The sequence below is a fragment of the Lithobates pipiens genome, unplaced genomic scaffold (assembly GCF_037356315.1).
Source record: "Lithobates pipiens isolate NorthernLeopardFrog02 unplaced genomic scaffold, aLitPip1_a1.2 Scaffold_23, whole genome shotgun sequence".
In the NCBI taxonomy this organism is placed as follows: domain Eukaryota; kingdom Metazoa; phylum Chordata; class Amphibia; order Anura; family Ranidae; genus Lithobates; species Lithobates pipiens.
In genome coordinates, this window is record NW_027507785.1 from 314,116,669 (window position 1) to 314,135,590 (window position 18,922).

At 43.6% G+C, this 18,922-nt stretch overlaps 1 protein-coding gene across 1 annotated transcript in view; it reads left to right on the top strand.

Annotated features, from left to right (window-relative positions):
- JAK1 (Janus kinase 1) overlaps positions 1-18,922 on the top strand; it is a 201,539-nt gene that overhangs the window by 8,652 nt on the left and 173,965 nt on the right. Inside the window, exon 2 of the mRNA XM_077450546.1 lies at positions 4,020-4,111. The gene's annotated coding sequence lies outside the window, so the exon portion shown is untranslated. The remainder of the gene's footprint in view (positions 1-4,019; positions 4,112-18,922) is intronic.

The following is an 18,922-nucleotide window of genomic DNA, read 5'->3' on the forward strand; positions in this document are numbered from 1 at the left end:
GTGGGTGGGTTTTCATTCCAAGGTTGAAGTGGTTAAACACAGAGGAACCCTTAAAATAACTTTCGGGTCCCAGAGAACCCCTGCTAATAATGACTATACCAACAACTCCTGATACATTAGTGTGATGGTCAGTGGGAAGAATGCTCCTCACACTTGTGGTCATTTGGAAGAATTACCTCCTTACAGAAGGCTAAAAAGATCAATGGTGTCAGTGGGAACTTATCTGAGAGGAAGAAAATTGCTCATTTGCTCAAGAAACCCCTAGCCACCTCTGGAGGAACCCTGGTCTATAGAGGGGAATCGGGACCTCCTTCCTCCTGCTGGTGTCCCCTCTAGCGATCTAAAGATCTATAGAGAGAAATCAGGACCTCCCTTCCGGTGATCCCTTTAATGATACACCCCAAAATTATTATACACACGATCAGATTTTCTGCTGATTTTATTTATTTATTTTTTCCTTAAGATTTACCAAACCCATATAATATGAGGTCAAACCTTTAGGAGTATCAATTTGTATGCAATCAGGCAGGCCCTTGTACTACATGGTTTTGGTAAATCTGAAGACAAAAATCTGCAGAAAATCTAATAGCGTGTATGGGGCTTTAGAGTAAAAGGCCATTAGTAGCCTTTTTGCAATGCATGGCTACTTAGTATTTGATCTTGAAATGTGTAACTATATGGGACTGTCATTGGATGTTGTATATGTTTGTGAACAAATGGCAGAGCAAATAAAAGCCTCAGTTTGATTTATACGGGGTTAACATATTTTTTTTTTTTTTTTTGTTTGGCGAGGCGCTCTAAACAGAGGATTATCGGAAGGCTTTGTTCAGAATGCACGGGAAACGATTGTTGCCTGGATGACCTGTGTAATTGTTTTGTAGGCTATGGTAATGCTAGGAGTACAGAAATGATAAGTGTTCCTGGATCTTTTATGGTGGTGTTTTTTTGTTTTGTTTTTTAACCACTTCGCTCCCGCGCTATGGCCAAAAGACGGCTACAGCGCGGACGCTATCTGCCGGGAGGGCGTCCCTGGACGTCCTCCTATTTACTTCCCCCTCTGCGCGCCGCCGCGGGCGCGCATCGGGGAAGTTCTGTGCTGGCCTTGTCCCCCGGACACAGCCAGTCACAGATCGCTGTAGACGGCCAATCACAGCGGCCGTTTACAGCACGATCGGCGTGTCTAGTGGGTGAGGATCTCATATGTAAACATGTGAGATCATCTCTCATCGCTGGCTTTCCCTCCTCACACAGACAGCGTGTGAGGAGGGAGAGATGAACCACTGCAGAGATGCAGCGGTTAGTGACAAAAACAAAAAAAAAAACAAAATAAAGTACCCACCTGTCGTCAGTGCCACCTGTCGTCAGTGCCACGTATTAGTGCCATCTGTCATCAGTGCCACGTCGGTGTCGCGTGTCATTGTCCTGGTGCTTCAAAAGTGTAATGGGTAGTCAACAAGTTAGATGTGTAATTTATGCTCCTAGAACACCTGATGGTGCTCCCTGCATGCATCCTCTCTAAGTGGCCAGGCTGTGAAAGTCTCCCACATGTGGTATCGTAATACTCAGGAGGAGTAGCATAGTTTATTTTGGGGCATTATTTGTGGTGTACACATGCCACGTGAGAGAAATAACCTACCGTATATACTCGAGTATAGGCCGACCCGAATATAAGCCGAGGCCCCCAATTTACCCCCAAAAAACTGGAAAACTTATTGACTCGTGTATAAGCCGAGGGTGAGACATGGCTGTCCATCCCTGTGTGTCCATCCATCCCTGTGTGTGTGTCCGTCCATCCATCCCTGTGTGTGTGTCCATCCATCCATCCATCCCTGTGTGTGTGTCCGTCCATCCATCCCTGTGTGTGTATCCATCCATCCATCCATCCATCCATCCCTGTGTGTGTGTGTGTGTGTATTCATCCATCCATCCATCCCTGTGTGTGTGTGTGTGTGTGTGTGTGTGTGTGTGTGTGTGTATCCATCCATCCATCCCTGTGTGTGTGTGTGTGTATCCATCCATCCATCCATCCCTGTGTGTGTGTGTGTGTGTGTCCGTGCAGCCTTGTGTGTGTGTCCAGCCTACCTGTGTCCCAAGCCTCCGTCCCGAGCCGCCGTCGTCCCGAGCCTCCTCCGTCCCGTGCCTCCTCCGTCCCGTGTCGTGCCGATGGATCGCCGCTCTTCTCGGCGGCCATTCTACAATTCAAAAGCCGCGCCTCCGCCTCCGCCTGTGATAGGCGGAACACTCAATTTCCCAGCAGCCTGTGTTCCGCCTATCACGGACATCCTCTCATACTCGTCCGTAGTATGAGAATGAACGGATGTCCGTGATAAGCGGAACACTGACTGCTGGGAAATTCAGTGTTCCGCCTATCACAGGCGGAGGCGGAGAAGGAGGCGCGGCTTTTGAATTTTAATGTCCGCCGTCTGTCTGCTCGATACGCTGATCGAGCAGTCAGACAGCGGTGACTCGAGTATAAGCCGAGGGGGCACTTTCAGCCTCAAAAAAGAGGCTGAAAATCTCGGCTTATACTCGAGTATATACGGTATTACAATGACAATTTTGTGGAAAAAAATAAAATCAAATCTTCATTTTGCAAAGAATTGTGGGGAAAAAATGACAACATCAAAAAGCTCACCATTCCTCTTACTAAATACCTTGGAATGTCTACTTTGAAAAAAGGGGTCATTTGGGGGGTATTTGTACTTTCGGTGTTGGTACACTGCAAGTATGAAAAGTTGATGTGACATGTATGTATGTATGTAACTAACCATCTTCCAAAATTTCTAATTCAAATAGAAAAGATTAGAACAGAACAGAATTAAATATATAATTTAATAGAATATACAACCATCTTCTTTTCTATTCGAATTCATTCTATACGAAATAAAAAAAAAAAAGTGTGTGTGTGTGTATTATTTATTTATATATATATATATATATATATATATATATATATATATATATATATTATACATACACACACACATTTTTTTTTTTCGTATAGATTGAATTTGAAAAGAAGATGGTTGTATATTCTTTCTATTTTATTCTATTAAATTATATTTTCTTTTCTATTTGGAAGATGGTTATATATATATATATATATATATATATATATATATATATATATATATATATATATATATATATATATATATAAATATATAGTGTGTGTATCTGTCACATCAACTTTTCATACTTGCAGTGTACCAGTGCAAAAAAAAAAAAAACACACACCTCTTATTTCATTTATATTTATGCTATCAGTGAAGTTGTCAGCATGCCTGATTAAAGAAGTCACGGATGTCGATCGCAAGGCAAGTGCATATGCTGTATGTATTTGTCCACTTGCCACGTCACCTGCCACAAGTTGTGTATTGTCTACGTGCCACGTGACCAAGTTGTGGATTGTCCACTTGCTACGTGACCTGCCACCAAGTGACCCAAGATATGGGCAATATGCCAAGTACTTTTCTGCAGCAGAGAATGACATTTTGCGACCCGAATTTGGGGCCACTTATAGCTAGAAACCCAAAATTAGGTATGTAAACACAATAGAACTAGCACTACAATATATGCAAATCTGGGGTTTCTAGCACTGTGACCCCAAGATACACGGCCCAAAAGTCAGGTCGCAAAATATTTTGGAATGCAGTTGAAATAATTTCGAATCCTGGTGAAATCATTTAGAATCCGGTAGAAATATTTTCGAATGCGACGATTTTTCGAATTCGGTAGAAAACGAAACGAAATCCGAAAACGAATTTAACGAATATAACTAAACGAAAATAACGAATTAAAACGAAACTAAACAAATTTTTTTCCTTTTGCACATGTCTAGTACAGTGTTACATGACTGAGTAATTGTCATTCAAAGTGTGAGAGCACCGAAAGCTGAAAACTGGTCTGGGCAGGAGGGGGGTTTAAGTGCCCAGTTGTCAAGTGGTTAAGATTCTTATTTTTCATTTTGCTTGAAAATGAATGTTTGTGTAACTAACTATTTATGTTTCTGTTTTTAGGACTGGATTTTGAAGCACACCGTGTGGATTTTATTGGGATGTAAAACTCTTGCCGGCGCTGTTGAGCGGCAGTATTTGGACGTCATGGTTCTGTAAGTAAAACCTCAATGCAATTGCTCCCAAATTGCTGCTTTCTAGGGGTGCCGCCCTTGGAGGTGATCTTGTTTTGCCTCCAGGAATCTTCTGCTGCTGGTTCACCGGGGTAATTTTTCAGTTTGCTAAGGAATGTTTTCATGGGAGGAGAATAGAAAGTACATTGCTGACCTTCTTGTGTTAGTTGACTGATTGTTATGCTGGTCCTCCCAGGCTCTGCCCAAATGCCAACATTATGCCAGTGAAGTAAGAACTCCTGATCTGCGCACCGGCATTTGAGCAGCCGCATGATAAGCTAGCCAATGGGGTTGATTTTACTAAAAACTGGAGCACTGGGAATCTGGTGCAGATGTGCATGGTAGCCAGTCAACTTCTATCTTTGGCTTGTTCAATTAACCCCTTGACAGCTCGGCTCTCCAGTTCTGGGTGGGTGTCTCTGGACATCCTGAGTATGCACTTCCCGTACACCCCCTGGTGCGTGCATCGGGAAGTTCAGTGATTTGCTGCATGCCTTGGACACAGCAGGAGAAATGAGGATAAAGGAATGTCTGGTAACCAATAGGGTAAGAAATATTTATTTGCAGTTTCAGCAGTAAAAAGAGGCTGTCTGGATACAGCAGACCACAGATCGGGGTAAAGGGCCAGTCACAGTGGACCTTTACCATGTGATCAGCTATGTCCAATCGCAGCTCACACAGACTTGCCGATTATCGGCTCTCCTTTCTTCACACAGACAGCGTGTGAGGAAAGGAGAGCTGATCTGTCAGGGCACACGGAGTACAATATTTACCTGGTTATGGGTGCAGCCCCCCCCCCCCCCTTCAGGGTCCTGGTTATGGGTGCCAGGGTCCTGGTTATGGGTGCAGCTTCCCCCCCCCCCCCCTCCCCATCAGGGTCCTGGTTATGGGTGCCAGGGTCCTGGTTATGGGTGCAGCTTCCCCCCCTCCCCATCAGGGTCCTGGTTATGGGTGCCAGGGTCCTGGTTATGGGTGCAGCTTCCCCCCCCCTCCCCATCAGGGTCCTGGTTATGGGTGCAGCTTCCCCCTCCCCATCAGGGTCCTGGTTATGGGTGCAGCTTCCCCCCCCCTCCCCATCAGGGTCCTGGTTATGGGTGCAGCTTCCCCCCCCTCCCCATCAGGGTCCTGGTTATGGGTGCAGCTCCCCCCCCCCCCCTCCCCATCAGGGTCCGGGTTATGAGTGCAGCTTCCCCCCCCCCCTCCCCATCAGGGTCCTGGTTATGGGTGCAGCTTCCCCCCCCCCCCCTCCCCATCAGGGTCCTGGTTATGGGTGCAGCTTCCCCCCCCCCCCTCCCCATCAGAGTCCTGGTTATGGGTGCAGCTTCCCCCCCCCCTCCCCATCAGGGTCCTGGTTATGGGTGCAGCTCCCCCCCCCCCCCCCCCCATCAGGGTCCTGGTTATGGGTGCAGCCCCCCCCTCGGGGCTGTGGTTATTGGTGCAGCACCCATCAGTGCACATCAGAGAAGAAGAAAAATTACTTATTTGCAAAGTTTTTTATAATGGAAGCGTGCTTTGGGTTTATGTATTTATTAATTTTTTTCCTAAAATTCCATCAGTCTTTATTTAGCAAATAAAAAAAAAAAATCCCAGTAGTTTTCACTGTGTCCCAATTAATATGAATGGGACTGCCTTCATGGGTATGTGCGGAACACCTGTGCATCCCTGTGTGGGTAAATGCAGCCCTCGCATGGGCACACACTGTAGTATGCCCCTGTGAACAAGGCCTTTCTGTCCAGTGCAGCTGACCTGTAGTGCATAGAAAGAAATGAAATCGGAAAATTAAATGTAAACTCTGCCTTGTGTGGTAAAACCACAACACACTCCACTGCCCATACAGAACAGTCAGCGGTGCGTGTAGAAGAATGTCTCATTTTTTTCTTTATGGGCTGGTGTGTACTTGTCCATAAACTTCAAGCATGGGTGCTCAACCTGTGGCCCTCCAGCTGTTGCAGAACTACAAGTCCCATGAGGCATTGCAAGGCTGACAGTTACAAGCATGTCTCCCTCAGGCAGAGCCATGATGGGACTTGTAGTTCTGCAACAGCTTGGAAGGCCACCAGTTTGAGCACCCATCCTTTAAGCCCTGGTTCACACTGAATGCAGCTTTGAAATGTAACCTTCAGCTTGCCACCATCTGTGCGACTTCATGCACAGATGTCTATGCCAGTCACATATGAAATCGCCATAAATGGTGCAGGAACCATTTTTTCAAAATTGGTGCAAGTCGGAGTCGCACCGATTTGAGTGGCGACTTGTCATTGCAACTTTAAAGTGGCTGTAAAGGCAGAAGGTTTTTTTATCTTAAAGGCTAGCTAAAGGTGTGTGTGTGTGTGTGTGTGTGTGTGTGTGTGTGTGTGTGTGTGTGTGTGTGTGTGTGTGTGTGTGTGTGTGTGTGTGTGTGTGGTTTTGTTTATTTTTTTTGTGCACCTGCGCACCGCTGTCTCTGCCGTAGACAGCGGTGCCTGTCTTTTTGCAAATATCTCCTAAACCGTGTAGGTTTAGGAGATATTTCTTGGACCTGCAGGTAAGCCTTAATCTAGGCTTACCTGTAGGTCAAAGTGTGTTGTAAGGGTTTACAACCACTTTAAATCTTCCAGAGTTAACATTTAAAAAAGGGTCTTGTGCATTTTTCCAGTCCGGTTCAGGCGCAATTTAAATGTCAAATTTGCACCTGAACCTCTGGATTGAAACCGCACAGAAAGCGCGCCCCCCCGTCTCTGTGAACCCAGCCTAAAAGAGCTCACAGCTGACAATGCATACTGTAACAAGAAGAAAAATCTTTTAGCTTTAGTTATTGGTGTTTAGAGTGACCCATTTTATTATTTGTAAAAAAAAACGCTTACTTTTGTGTGTAAAAAAAAAAAAAAAAATAAAAAAAAAAGTTGCTCAAGGCAAGAACACAACAAATGCTATGAATGTCTGTCAAAAGCATGGTGTTGGTGTGCGCTGGGGGAAAAATGTAGACCTGCTGCATTTCTTTGTAGCGCAGCACACACACATTGCAACGGCAGTGCGGCACAACAGTCTGCTGTTCATAGAATGAAGTAATCATTATAAACAATAAAAATAAGGCATGGTTTATAATAATGGATTGCAGTGCGTGTGCACACCTTTTTTTTTAAAGTGGTTGTAAACCCTTACATATACCCACTGAAGCGACTGGCCTCTGATGCACAGCGCTAAAACAAATTCTCCATAAGTTGTACCTGTTTATTTACAGTTGGTTTTCTCCCTAGATTCATTCAAAGTGCACAGTTTACATGAGATCGCTTGGCTTTGACCAGCAGGGGATGGAGAGCTGATTGGTGGGAAGTAACACACCCAGTGCTGGGACAAGGTAATCTAGAGCCCAGAGCGAACATGCCCTACAGTACCTGACCGTGAGAAAGTGTTTCTCGGTGACAGGGCACTGTACATCTCATGCTGGCTGCAATAGGAAAATGTCACATTTTCCTATTGCAGCCAGCGTGAGAAAGAAGCGACAATGTCTCCTCTCTCTAATAATAAATCCGGCATGGGTTCCCCTCCAGGAGCATACCAGGCCTTTATGTCTGATATGGATTTTAAAGGGAACCCTCTAAGCCAGAAAAAATGGCGTGGGGGTCCCTCCAAAATCCATTCCAGACCCTTTTCCGAGCACGCAGCCTGGTCGGTCGAGAAAAGGAGTGGGGACGAGCGAGCACCCCCCCCCCCCACTGAACCGTACCAGGCTGCATGCCCTCAACATTGGGGGGGGGGGTGCTTTGGGGAAGGGGGGGCGCCCACCACCCCAAAGCGCCTTGTCCCCATGTTGATGAGGTCAAGGGCCTCTTCCCGACAACCCTGGCCTTTGGTTGTCTGGGTCTGCGGTGGGCTTATCGGAATCCAGGAGCTCCCCTTTAATAATCCCGGCCCCCACCCTATGGGAATGAGTATGGTGTACATCATACCCCTACCCATTCACCTGGGGAAAGTGTCAATAAAAAACACACTAGACAGGTTTTCAAAGTAATTTTAGTAGGCAGCTCCGGGGGTCTTCTTCCGACTTCGGGGGTCTCTTCCTACTCCTTTGCACTCTCTGGCCTCTTCTCCCGGGCTCTTCCCTATCTTCTTCCAGCTCTTTTGCTAGTGGAGGCCTGGTCTTCTCTGTCCTCCTTCCCTCTTCTCTTCTTCTGATTTTGACACAACGCTCTCCCGCTATAATACTGCGTGCGAGGCGTGCAACGACTTATATAGGCATGGGGTGTGGTCACCGGGTGATGTCACACGGTGACCCTGCCCCTTATGACGTCAAGTCCCGCGGAAACCCACCGCTTTATTTTTATCTACAGGTAAGCCTATAATCTAGGCTTACCTGTAGGTAGCATGAATATCTCCTATGCCTGTACGGTTTAGGAGCCATTTACACTGCATGCAGCTGCTGACGTCTGCGGTGCATGTGCTTTGAACGTCTGGTATACTGTGCTGTAACTTCAGAGCTTCTTGCGGGAACAGAGGGCTGATGGAGTGAAGTCATCGTAGCGCTGGCCACTCACAGCTCCGGAGCCCGCGATCCTGAAAAATGACAGGAGAAGATGTCGGCCCTCTCAGCAGTGACTGCACACCGCTGAGGGGGCTTTGTTCTAAGGTAAGTATTTAATAATGTGCTAGTTTGTGGTGCATACTATCACATTCTGCCTTTTTTGTCTTAGTTTTTTTTTTTTTTTTTTTTTAAGCTTGGAATGAAAAATTGGGGTGCATTCGGTCGAAACCGAAACATGAGTTTAAAAAAAAAAAGTGTGTGTGTGTGTATGTATGTATATATGTGTGTGTGTGTGTGTGTGTGTGTGTGTGTGTGTGTGTGTATTCAACTTTTTAATTATTGTCATGAATCTAAATTGATATGAATTTATCCGCCATCATCTGCAGCTTTTTGAAGAGGTATAAAAATCCTGCTTGCTGCATATTTGCTCAGTTAAAAATGCATTGAAAACTCATCAAGAATGCATAAAAAAAAATGCACCCGCGTTTCGTCTTTAAATTTGAGTCGTGACCTATGAAAAAACACAGTAAAATCACGGGTGTTGTTCCCGCCCCCCCCCCCCCCCCCCCAAATTTGGCACACTGCTGAACACCCTATTGTTAATACATTTTTTAGTGGCCTAAATTTCAGTGCATCACAGGGACTAAGAAATTTCAGGGATTTTCCCACACCCGGGAAGCTGCCAGGTGAAGGCCTCCTATATACAGCTGTGGCCAAAAGTATCGCAAATATAAATTTTCACAACGTTTTGCTGCCTCAGTTTTTATGATCGCAATTTGCATGTACTCCAGGATGTTAGGATGAGTGATCTGATGAATTGCAATTAATTGCAAAGTCCCTCTTTCCTGTGAAAATTAACTTCACCCCATAACCATTTCCACGCTAGTCGTGAAGAAGGCTTCAAGGTGCCCAAGAAAGTCCAGCAAGCGCCAGGACCATCTCCTACACTTGTTTCAGCTGCGGGATCGGGGCACCACCAGCGCAGAGCTTGCTCGGGAATAGCAGCAGGCAGGTGTGAGTACATCTGACCGCACAGTGAGCAGAAGACTTTTGAAGGATGGCCTGGTGTCCAGAAGGGCAGCAAAAAAGCCACTTCTCTGCAGGAAAAAAATCAGGAATAGACTGATATTCTGCAAAAGGTACAGGGTTTGGATGGCTCAGGACTGGGGTAAAGTCATTTTCTCAGATAAATCCCCTGTTTTGGACATCTAGAAAAAAAACCTTGGCCGGAGAAGAAAAAAGTGAGCGCTACCATCAGTCTTGTCTCATTCCAACAATAAAGCATCCCAAGACCATTCGTCTGTGGGGTTGCTTCTCAGCCAAGACAAAGAGGAGGACTTTCACGGAGTCAACAAATGAGTCAACTAATTCAAAAAGGAAACCCCCCCCCCCCCCCTCTTAATGGGACTTTAACAAACCACTAAAATGCAACTAAAACATAAATTTTATTTATAAAGTACAAAATAATAAAAAAAGACATAAGATGTCTCCAATAAAATATACAGGCAAAAAAATTACAGCAGAAAACATCTATACAAAGACCACTAATACTCTCGTAGATGTCCCAAACCCGACGCGTTTCCAGTTTCTGTTACAGAACTTTCATCAGGGGTAGAGAGCAGGAACTAGTAATATTGTGGTATTTCTACAGCAAAAAGACAAAAGAGATATATATATATATATATATATATATATATATATATATATATATATATATATTATATGCGAGGAAAAAAAAAGGGGGAATGGGCTCACTCACAATTTTGCCTAAGAACACCGCCATGAATAAATAATGGTACATAAACATTCTCCCCAAGTGTAAATTCTCCCAACCATCCAAGTTTGGTGAGGAACAACGCCTTTTCCAGCATGGTGGAGCACCTTCCCATAAAAAAGTAATAACAAAGTGGCTTGGGAAACAAATCATCAAAACTTTGGGTCCATGGCCAGGAAACTCCTCAGACCTTAATCCCATTAAGACCTTGTGGTCAAACCAAGAGGCAGGTGAACAAAAAACCCCACAAATTCTGACAAACTTCAAGCATTTATTATGCAAGAATGGAGGGCGGTCATCGGTCAGGATGTGGTCCAGAAGTTGACTGACAGCATGCCAGGGAGAATTGCAGAGGTCTTGAAAAAGAAGGGTCAACACTGCAGATATTGACTCTTTGCATAAACTTCATGTCCTTGTCAAGAAAAGCCTTTGACACTTTTATGAAATGCAGACTTTGTGAACATTAATATTTGTGTCATTCTCCGTGTTTTGCCACAGCTGTAAGTGTCATACTTATGTAAACACCAAAGCTGCTCTGTATAAGCCCTGATGTGTGCATATGATGAATTTCCTGAATGTGAAATGTCCGCCGATGTTGCAGGAGGCAGCAAGATTTCATCGTCTTCTTTCCTCTGTGTGATTACTGGACAGGAAATCCAATGTTTGTTTGGGGAGAATAACTACTCCCCACGCCACCACATTCCTGTTGGAAATGCTTTGTTCTGATAATGTCCTGCAGTGTTTACATATTTGCCACCCAAAGTTCTAAGAAGAATATTTTTATTTTTTTTTATTGTTACTACTTTTATATTTTTACGCACCATAGATAAAGTGCATCCGGAAATTATTCACATCGCTTCACTTTTTCTACATTTTATGTTACAGCCGTATTCCGAAATAGATTAAATTCATTATTTTCCTCACAATTCTACAAACAATACCCCATAATGAGAACATGAAAGAAGTTTGTTTGAAATCTTTGCAAATCTATTAAAAAATCCCATCTCCGTAAATATTCGCAGCCTTTGCCATGAAACTCAAAATAGAGCTCAGGTTCATCCTGTTTGCACTGATCATCCTTGAGATGTTTCTACAACTTGATTTGGAGCCCACCTGTGCTAAATTCAGTTGGTTGGACATGATTTGGAAAGGCACACACCTGTCTATATAAGGTCCCACAGTTAACAGTATATAGTACAGCGCATAAATAAATTATATAAGTGAATAATAATAAAGTGACACTCTATTAATGCATCTAAACCCAAAAGTCCATAGATACAACAAAACAACAAGTAGAGTTGTCAAGGAAAAGATCCGCTTGTGCAGTGTGCCTTCAATCGACAATAACAAGTGATGATGTGATTTCCTTCACCAATAAGCAAGATGGACTCTCACCTCAAAACATGGACCCCTGATTTAACAGACATGTCAGAAAACGCATGTTCCCATCATGGGTTAATCACAGCATTCAGTAGATATAGCGGTAGTGCTCAAAGATTGAATCCTTTTCAGTATCCTCAAGTTTAATATGATTCCATATAAAAACATAAAGAACAAAATCTAGTGCTCTCCGTTTAAACAAATTTATTTTAAAACAGAAATGAAAGAGATACACTCACATTCTGGTGCACTGATCTCCAGTGCTGAGTGCTGGGCATGAAAACAAATGTAGCACAGCGTCCATGCATGGATCAGTATAGCAGTTTGCGGGTGACGTCACGGCTTAGGTCACGTGGTCCGTACGCGTTGCGTCCCCGAAAGTAGGCGGGACTTCATCAGCGGCCGCTCAGCACTGGAGATCAGTGCACCAGAATGTGAGTGTATCTCTTTCATTTCTGTTTTAAAATAAATTTGTTTAAACGGAGAGCACTAGATTTTGTTCTTTATGTTTTTATATGGAATCATATTAACTTGAGGATACTGAAAAGGATTCAATCTTTGAGCACTACCGCTACATCTACTGAATGCTGTGATTAACCCATGATGGGAACATGCGTTTTCTGACCTGTCTGTTAAATCAGGGGTCCATGTTTTGAGGTGAGAGTCCATCTTGCTTATTGGTGAAGGAATCACATCATCACTTGTTATTGTCGATTGAAGGCACACTGCACAAGCGGATCTTTTCCTTGACAACTCTACTTGTTGTTTTGTTGTATCTATGGACTTTTGGGTTTAGATGCATTAATAGAGTGTCACTTTATTATTATTCACTTATATAATTTATTTATGCGCTGTACTGTTACTTTTTTACTTTGTATTGTGGGATTTGGTATTTTGACTTATAGTATTCTAGCTGCATATTGTTTATCATTTTATTTATTTGTTGTGTTCAGCGCTGATTGATTTATCGTTATATAGTTAACAGTATATGTCAGAGCACAAACCATGAAGTCCAAGGAATTGTTTTGTAGATCTCCAAGACAGGATTTCATCAAGGCACAGATCTTGGGAAGGGTGTACAGAAACATTTCTACAGAGTTGAAGGTCTCAATAAGCACGGTGGCCTCCATCATCCGTAAATGGAAGAAGTTTGGAACTACCAAGACTCTTCCTAGAGTGGGCTGCCCTGCCAAACTGAGAGATTGGGGGAGAAGGACCTTAGTCGGGGAGTTGACCAAGAACCCGATGGTCACTCTGAAGGAGCTTCAGGGTTTTGGTTTTGGATCCTTCCAGAAGAACAATATCTGCAGCACTCCACCAATCAGGCCTGTATGGTAGAGTGGCCAGAAGGAAGCCACTCCTCACTAAAGGGCACATGACAGCCCAGCTGGAGTAAAAGGCACCCCAAGGTCTCTTAGACCATGAGAAACAAAATTCTATGGTCTGATGAAACAAGGATTGAAACTGTTTGGCCTGAATGGCAAGTGTCCTGTCTAAAGGAAACCAGGCACTGCTCATCACCTGGCCAATACCATCCCTACAGTGAAGCATGGTGCTGGAAGCATCATGCTGTGGGGAGGGTTTTTAGTGGCAGGAACTGGGAGACTAGTCAGGATCAAGGAAAACGGGAAGAATGCAGCACTGTTCAGAGACATCCTTGATGAAAACCTACTCCAGAGTGCTCTAGACCTCCAGACTGGGGCGAAGGTTCATCTTCCAACAGGACAACGCCCCCTAAGCACACAGCCAAGATAAGGAAGAAGTGGCTACCGGACAAATGTGTATGTCCTTGAGTGGCCCAGCCAGAGTCCAGACTTGAACCCGATTAAACACCTCTGAAGATGTCCTACTCAAAAAAAAAAAAAAAAAAAAAAAGAATTAAGGCTGTATTGAGCAAAGGCTGTGATACTTGGTTGTGCTCATAAATTTACATACCCTGGCAGAATTTTATGTTTTTTTTTTTTTTTTTTTTTTTTTTTTTTTTTTTTAGAGAATATGAATGACACAAACATGGCTGACGCCATTTATTAATCAACTATGTTTACTATTTTTAAATCCTAATGGCAACAGAAACTACCCAAATGACCCTCATAAAAAGTTTACATACCCTGGTAATTTCTACCTGATAACATGGACACAAGTTGACACACAGGAGTTTGAATGGCTGTTAAAGGTAACCATCCTCACCTGTGATCTGTTTGCTTGTAATTAGTGTATGTATAAAAGGTCAGTGGGTTTCTGGTCTCCGGACAGACCCTTGTGTCTTTCATCCAGTGCTGCACTGACATTTCGGGATTCTGAGTCATGGGGAAAGCAAAAGAATTGTTGAAGGATCTGTAGAAAAAGGTAGTAGGTAGGGATATAAAAAGATATCCAAGGAATTGAGAATGCCAAGAAGCAGTGTTCAAACTCTAATCCAAGAAGTAGAAACAAAACCATGGTCAGGTAGACCAACTAAAATTTCAGCCACAACTTCCAGGAAAATTGTTTGGGATGCAAAGAAAAACAAACAAATAACTTCAGGTGAAATACAGGACTCTCCAAAAACCGGTGGTGCAGCTGTTTCAAGATTCACAGTAAGGAGGCACTTGAAGAAAGGTGGGCTGCATGATCGAGTCACACAGAGCAAGCCATTACTACGCAAATGCCACAAAGTATCCCACTTACAATACGCCAAACGGCACAGAGACCAGCCTCAAACCTTCTGGCACAAAGTAATTTGGAATGATCACACCAAAATTGAGCTTTTTGGCCATAAACACTACATTTGGAGAGGAGTCAACAAGGCCTATGATAGGTTCACCATTCCTACTGTGAAACACGGAGGTGGATTGCTGATGTGTGAGATACAAAGGCACAGAAAAATTTGTTCAAAATTTTGTGGAAAGATGAATGCAGTACGTTATCAAAAAATACTGGAGGAACATTTTGCATTCATCAGCCAGGAAGCTGGGCATGGGACGTACTTGGACATTCCAACATGACAATGACCCAAAACACAAGGCCAAGTTGACCAGGCATTGGCTACAGCAGAATAAAGTGAAGGTTCTGGAGTGGTCATCTCAGTCTCCTGACCTCAATATCATTGAGCCACTCTGGGGAGATCTCAAACGTGCCGTTCATGGAAGACGGCCCAAGAATTTACAGGAACTGGGAGGCTTTTTACCAAGAGGAATGGGCAGCTTTACCATCTGAGAAGATAAAGAGCCTCATCCACAAATACCACAAAAGACTTCAAGCTGTCATTGATGTTAAAGGGGGCAATACACGGTATTAAGAACTGGGGTATGTAAACATTTTTTATCGGGGTCATTTTGGGTAGTTTCTGTTGTGATTTATGATTTAAAAAGACTAAACACTGTTGATAATAAATGGCTTCAGCCAAACACTAACCATGAGTGAAAGAAAAGTATATGTGTTTATCATTCATATTCTCTGAAGAATGGCCAAGAAATCATAAATTCTGCCAGGGTATGTAAACTTATGAGCTCAACTGTATATACATGGGATTTTTTCTATTTTTTTTTGTTCAGTAAATTTTTATTAAAGGCACGTTGTACAATAAAATGCTTGTAAACTTATGACATTATAGGAGTTCTCCACGTGTAACATTTCTGATCATACAAACAACAAATCTCTACATTTCTAATTGAATTTTTTAAATAAATTTGCAAAGATTTCAAACAAACTTCTTTCATGTTGTCATTATGGGGTATTGTTTGTAGAATTTTTAAAGAAAAAGAATGAATGTAATCCATTTTGGAATAAGGCTGTAACAAAATGTGGAAAAGGTGAAACGCTGTTAATTGGATAGAATAGTAATAAGAGATTACTTCTGCCGTTAGTGTTACTAAACCCAGGCGCCTGCATTCCCTATATCTGGTCTCCCACAGAACATGGAAATCCAATTATTTTCGTAAATCTAAACTGCTAAATACCATTTCTCATCAGCAGTATACTGCTTTCTTTTTTTTCCTTCTTTTGAGTATTAACGATGCACATGAGCATATCAATGATGACAAATCATATTTACATACAGGATCTCACAAAAGTGAGTACACCCCTCTCATTTGTGTAAATATTTTCTTCTATCTTTTCATGTGACAACACTGAAGAAATGACACTTGTCTACAATGTAAAGTAGTGAGTGTACAGCTTGTATAACAGTGTCAATTTGCTGTCCCCTCAAAATAACTCAACACACAGCCATTAATGTCTAAACCGCTGGCAACAAAAGTGAGTACACCCCTAAGTGAAAATGTCCAAATTGGGCCCAATTAGCCATTTTCCCTCCCAGTGTCATGTGACTCGTTTAGTATTATAAGGTCTCAGGTGTGAATGGGGAGCAGGTGTGTAAAATTTGGTGTCATCACTCTCTCATACTGGTCACTGAAATTTCAACATGGCATCTCATGGCAAAGAACTCTCTGAGGATCTGAAAAAAAATTGTTGTCCTACATAAAGATGGCCTAGGCCAGTGATGGCGAACCTTGGCACTCCAGATGTTTTGGAACTACATTTCCCATGATGCTCAACTGCACTTTAGAGTGCATGAACATCATGGGAAATGTAGTTCCAAAACATCTGGGGTGCCAAGGTTCGCCATCACTGGCCTAGGCTATAAGAAGATTGCAAAGACCCTGAAACTGAGCTGCAGCACGGTGGCCAAGACCATACAGCGGTTTAACTGGACAGGTTCCACTCAGAACAGGCCTCGCCATGGTCGTCCAAAGAAGTTGAGTGCACGTGCTCAGCGTCATATCCAGAGATTGTCTTTGGGAAATGGACATGAGTGCTGCCAGCATTGCTGCAGAGGTTGAAGGGGTGGGGGGGGTCAGCCTGTCAGTACTCAGACCATACGCCGCACACTGCATCAAATTGGTCTGCATGGCTGTCGTCCCAGGAGGAAGCCTCTTCTAAAGATGTTACACAAAGCCCACAAACAGTTTGTTGAAGACAAGCAGACTAAGGACATGGATTACTGGAACCATGTCCTGTGGTCTAATGAGACCAAGATAAATTATTTGGTTCAGATGGTGTCAGGCATGTGTGGCGGCAACCAGGTGAGGAGTACAAAGACAAGTGTGTCTTGCCTACAGACAGGCATGGTGGTGGGAGTGTCATGGTCTGGGACTGCATGAGTGCTGCCGATACTCTGGGGAGCTACAGATCATTGAGGGAACCATGAATGCCAACATGTAGTGTGGCATACTGAAGTAGAGCATGATCCCCCCTCCTTTCAGAGACTGGGCCTCAGGGCAGTATTCCAACATGAAAACAACCTCAACACACACCTCCAAGACAACCACTGCTTTGCTAAAGAAGCTGAGGGTAAAGGTGATGGTCTGGCCAAGCATGTCTCCAGACCTAAACCCTGTTGAGCATCTGTGGGAAATCCTCAAGGGGAAGGTGGAGGAGCTCAAAGTCTCTAACATCCACCAGCTCTGTGATGTCGTCATGGAGGAGGGGAAGAGGACTCCAGTGACAACCTGTGAAGCTCTGCTGAACTCCATGCCCAAGAAGGTTAAGGCATTGCTGGAAAATAATGGTGGCCACACAAAATATTGACAGTTTGGGCCCAATTTGGACATTTTTCACTTAGGGGTGTACTCACTTTTGTTGCCAGCGGTTTAGACATTAATGGTTGTGTGTTAAGTTATTTTGAGGGGAATGTGAAAAAATGTGAGGGGTGTACTATATAGATACTGTAATTGACATTGTGGAACACAAGTCCACCCCCCCCCCCCAAAAAAAAAAAGAGGGCTGCGCTACAAATTTCAGAACGATCTTTAACTCTGCACCCATGTGCAAAAGAAGGGAGGGGATGCGAGTTGAGGTCGATAGACCTGAAGTTTACACAGGCATTCCCTGAATTTGCAGCCACAATTGCAGTAAAATCGCACAACTTTCAAGCCGCAGCAGTGTGAAAAGGGGCCTAAGTTGTATCTGCAGTCTTTTCTCTCCATCTGTTCAAAGTGCAGAATTCATAAAGCTTGTCTGAGCTTCCAGACAACAGGGGGCGGAGAGGTGAAATATGCTTAGTAAAGGGAGCTCTGAGAGCTGATTGGAGGGAACACACACACACACACACACACACACACACACACACACACCCCCCTCTACACAGTGCACAGGAACAGAGCCGAAGCTGTCCATTTCAGGCTGCTTAGTGGAGATCCTTCCCGCATCACCGTTTCAGCTCTTGGTGTCCAACTTGGTCCGGCATCATCCCGGTACAGTTTGTTTTTCTTGTTTTAGAGCCATCAGTCGTCTCTTGTAAAAGCGACGCGAGTAGCTAACTAGCCTCTGGATTGGTTTAACAAGCACCAGGAGGGGACCCCCTCCCGTGGCTTCATCGGGATCTCCTATCCCACTTGTCCCATTGATCGACCAGTTGGCACTTCCCACGGATGATCATAGAGCCCATAAGAAAAACGGTATTGTTTTTTCAGCCAGCGGCTGGCTTTTGCTCGTGAGCCGCTGGAATACTTTCAGAAGCTGGTGTTTTTTTTTTCGGGCTTACCGTTTGTAATTGCTCGCCCCAAAAAAATATCCGGTGTAGCCGGCTGGTCACACAGGCGATCAAAGAGTAGATCTGCTTTGATTGTCTCTATGGATTTTGAGGACCAGAGCGACGTCGCTTCTGGTCCAGGGTGGAACAATTTTTATTTTTATTTTTTTATTTTTTTTTTTTCCCTCATAAGGAGAACCTGTCATCCTTGCATTCCTTGTAAATAGGAATAAAAATGATCAAAAAATAAATAAATTAAAGGGACAGTGTAAAAAGTAAAAGGCGGGGGGGGGGGGGGAAGTTTGCCCCCATCTGCTCACGTGCAAAAGCAAACACATCTAAGTTTCGCACACATATCTAAGTGTTATTTGCACGACACATGTGAGGTATCGCCGCGAAAATGGTTAAAGACCTTGGCACTCTACAGTGTGATGCCAACCTGCCCAAGTATAGCATCTGTCGCACGCAATGTTTACATATTAATATTTTAATAATATGGAGTATAGTGCTGCCTTTGTTTTTAAGTCTGTAAAAATCCATAAAATTTAGACTGTTGATACAAAGAAAACAAACTTAAAATTTATGTTGGCCTCTGGGTTTGGAATAAGGTTGTTTGTTACCCATAGT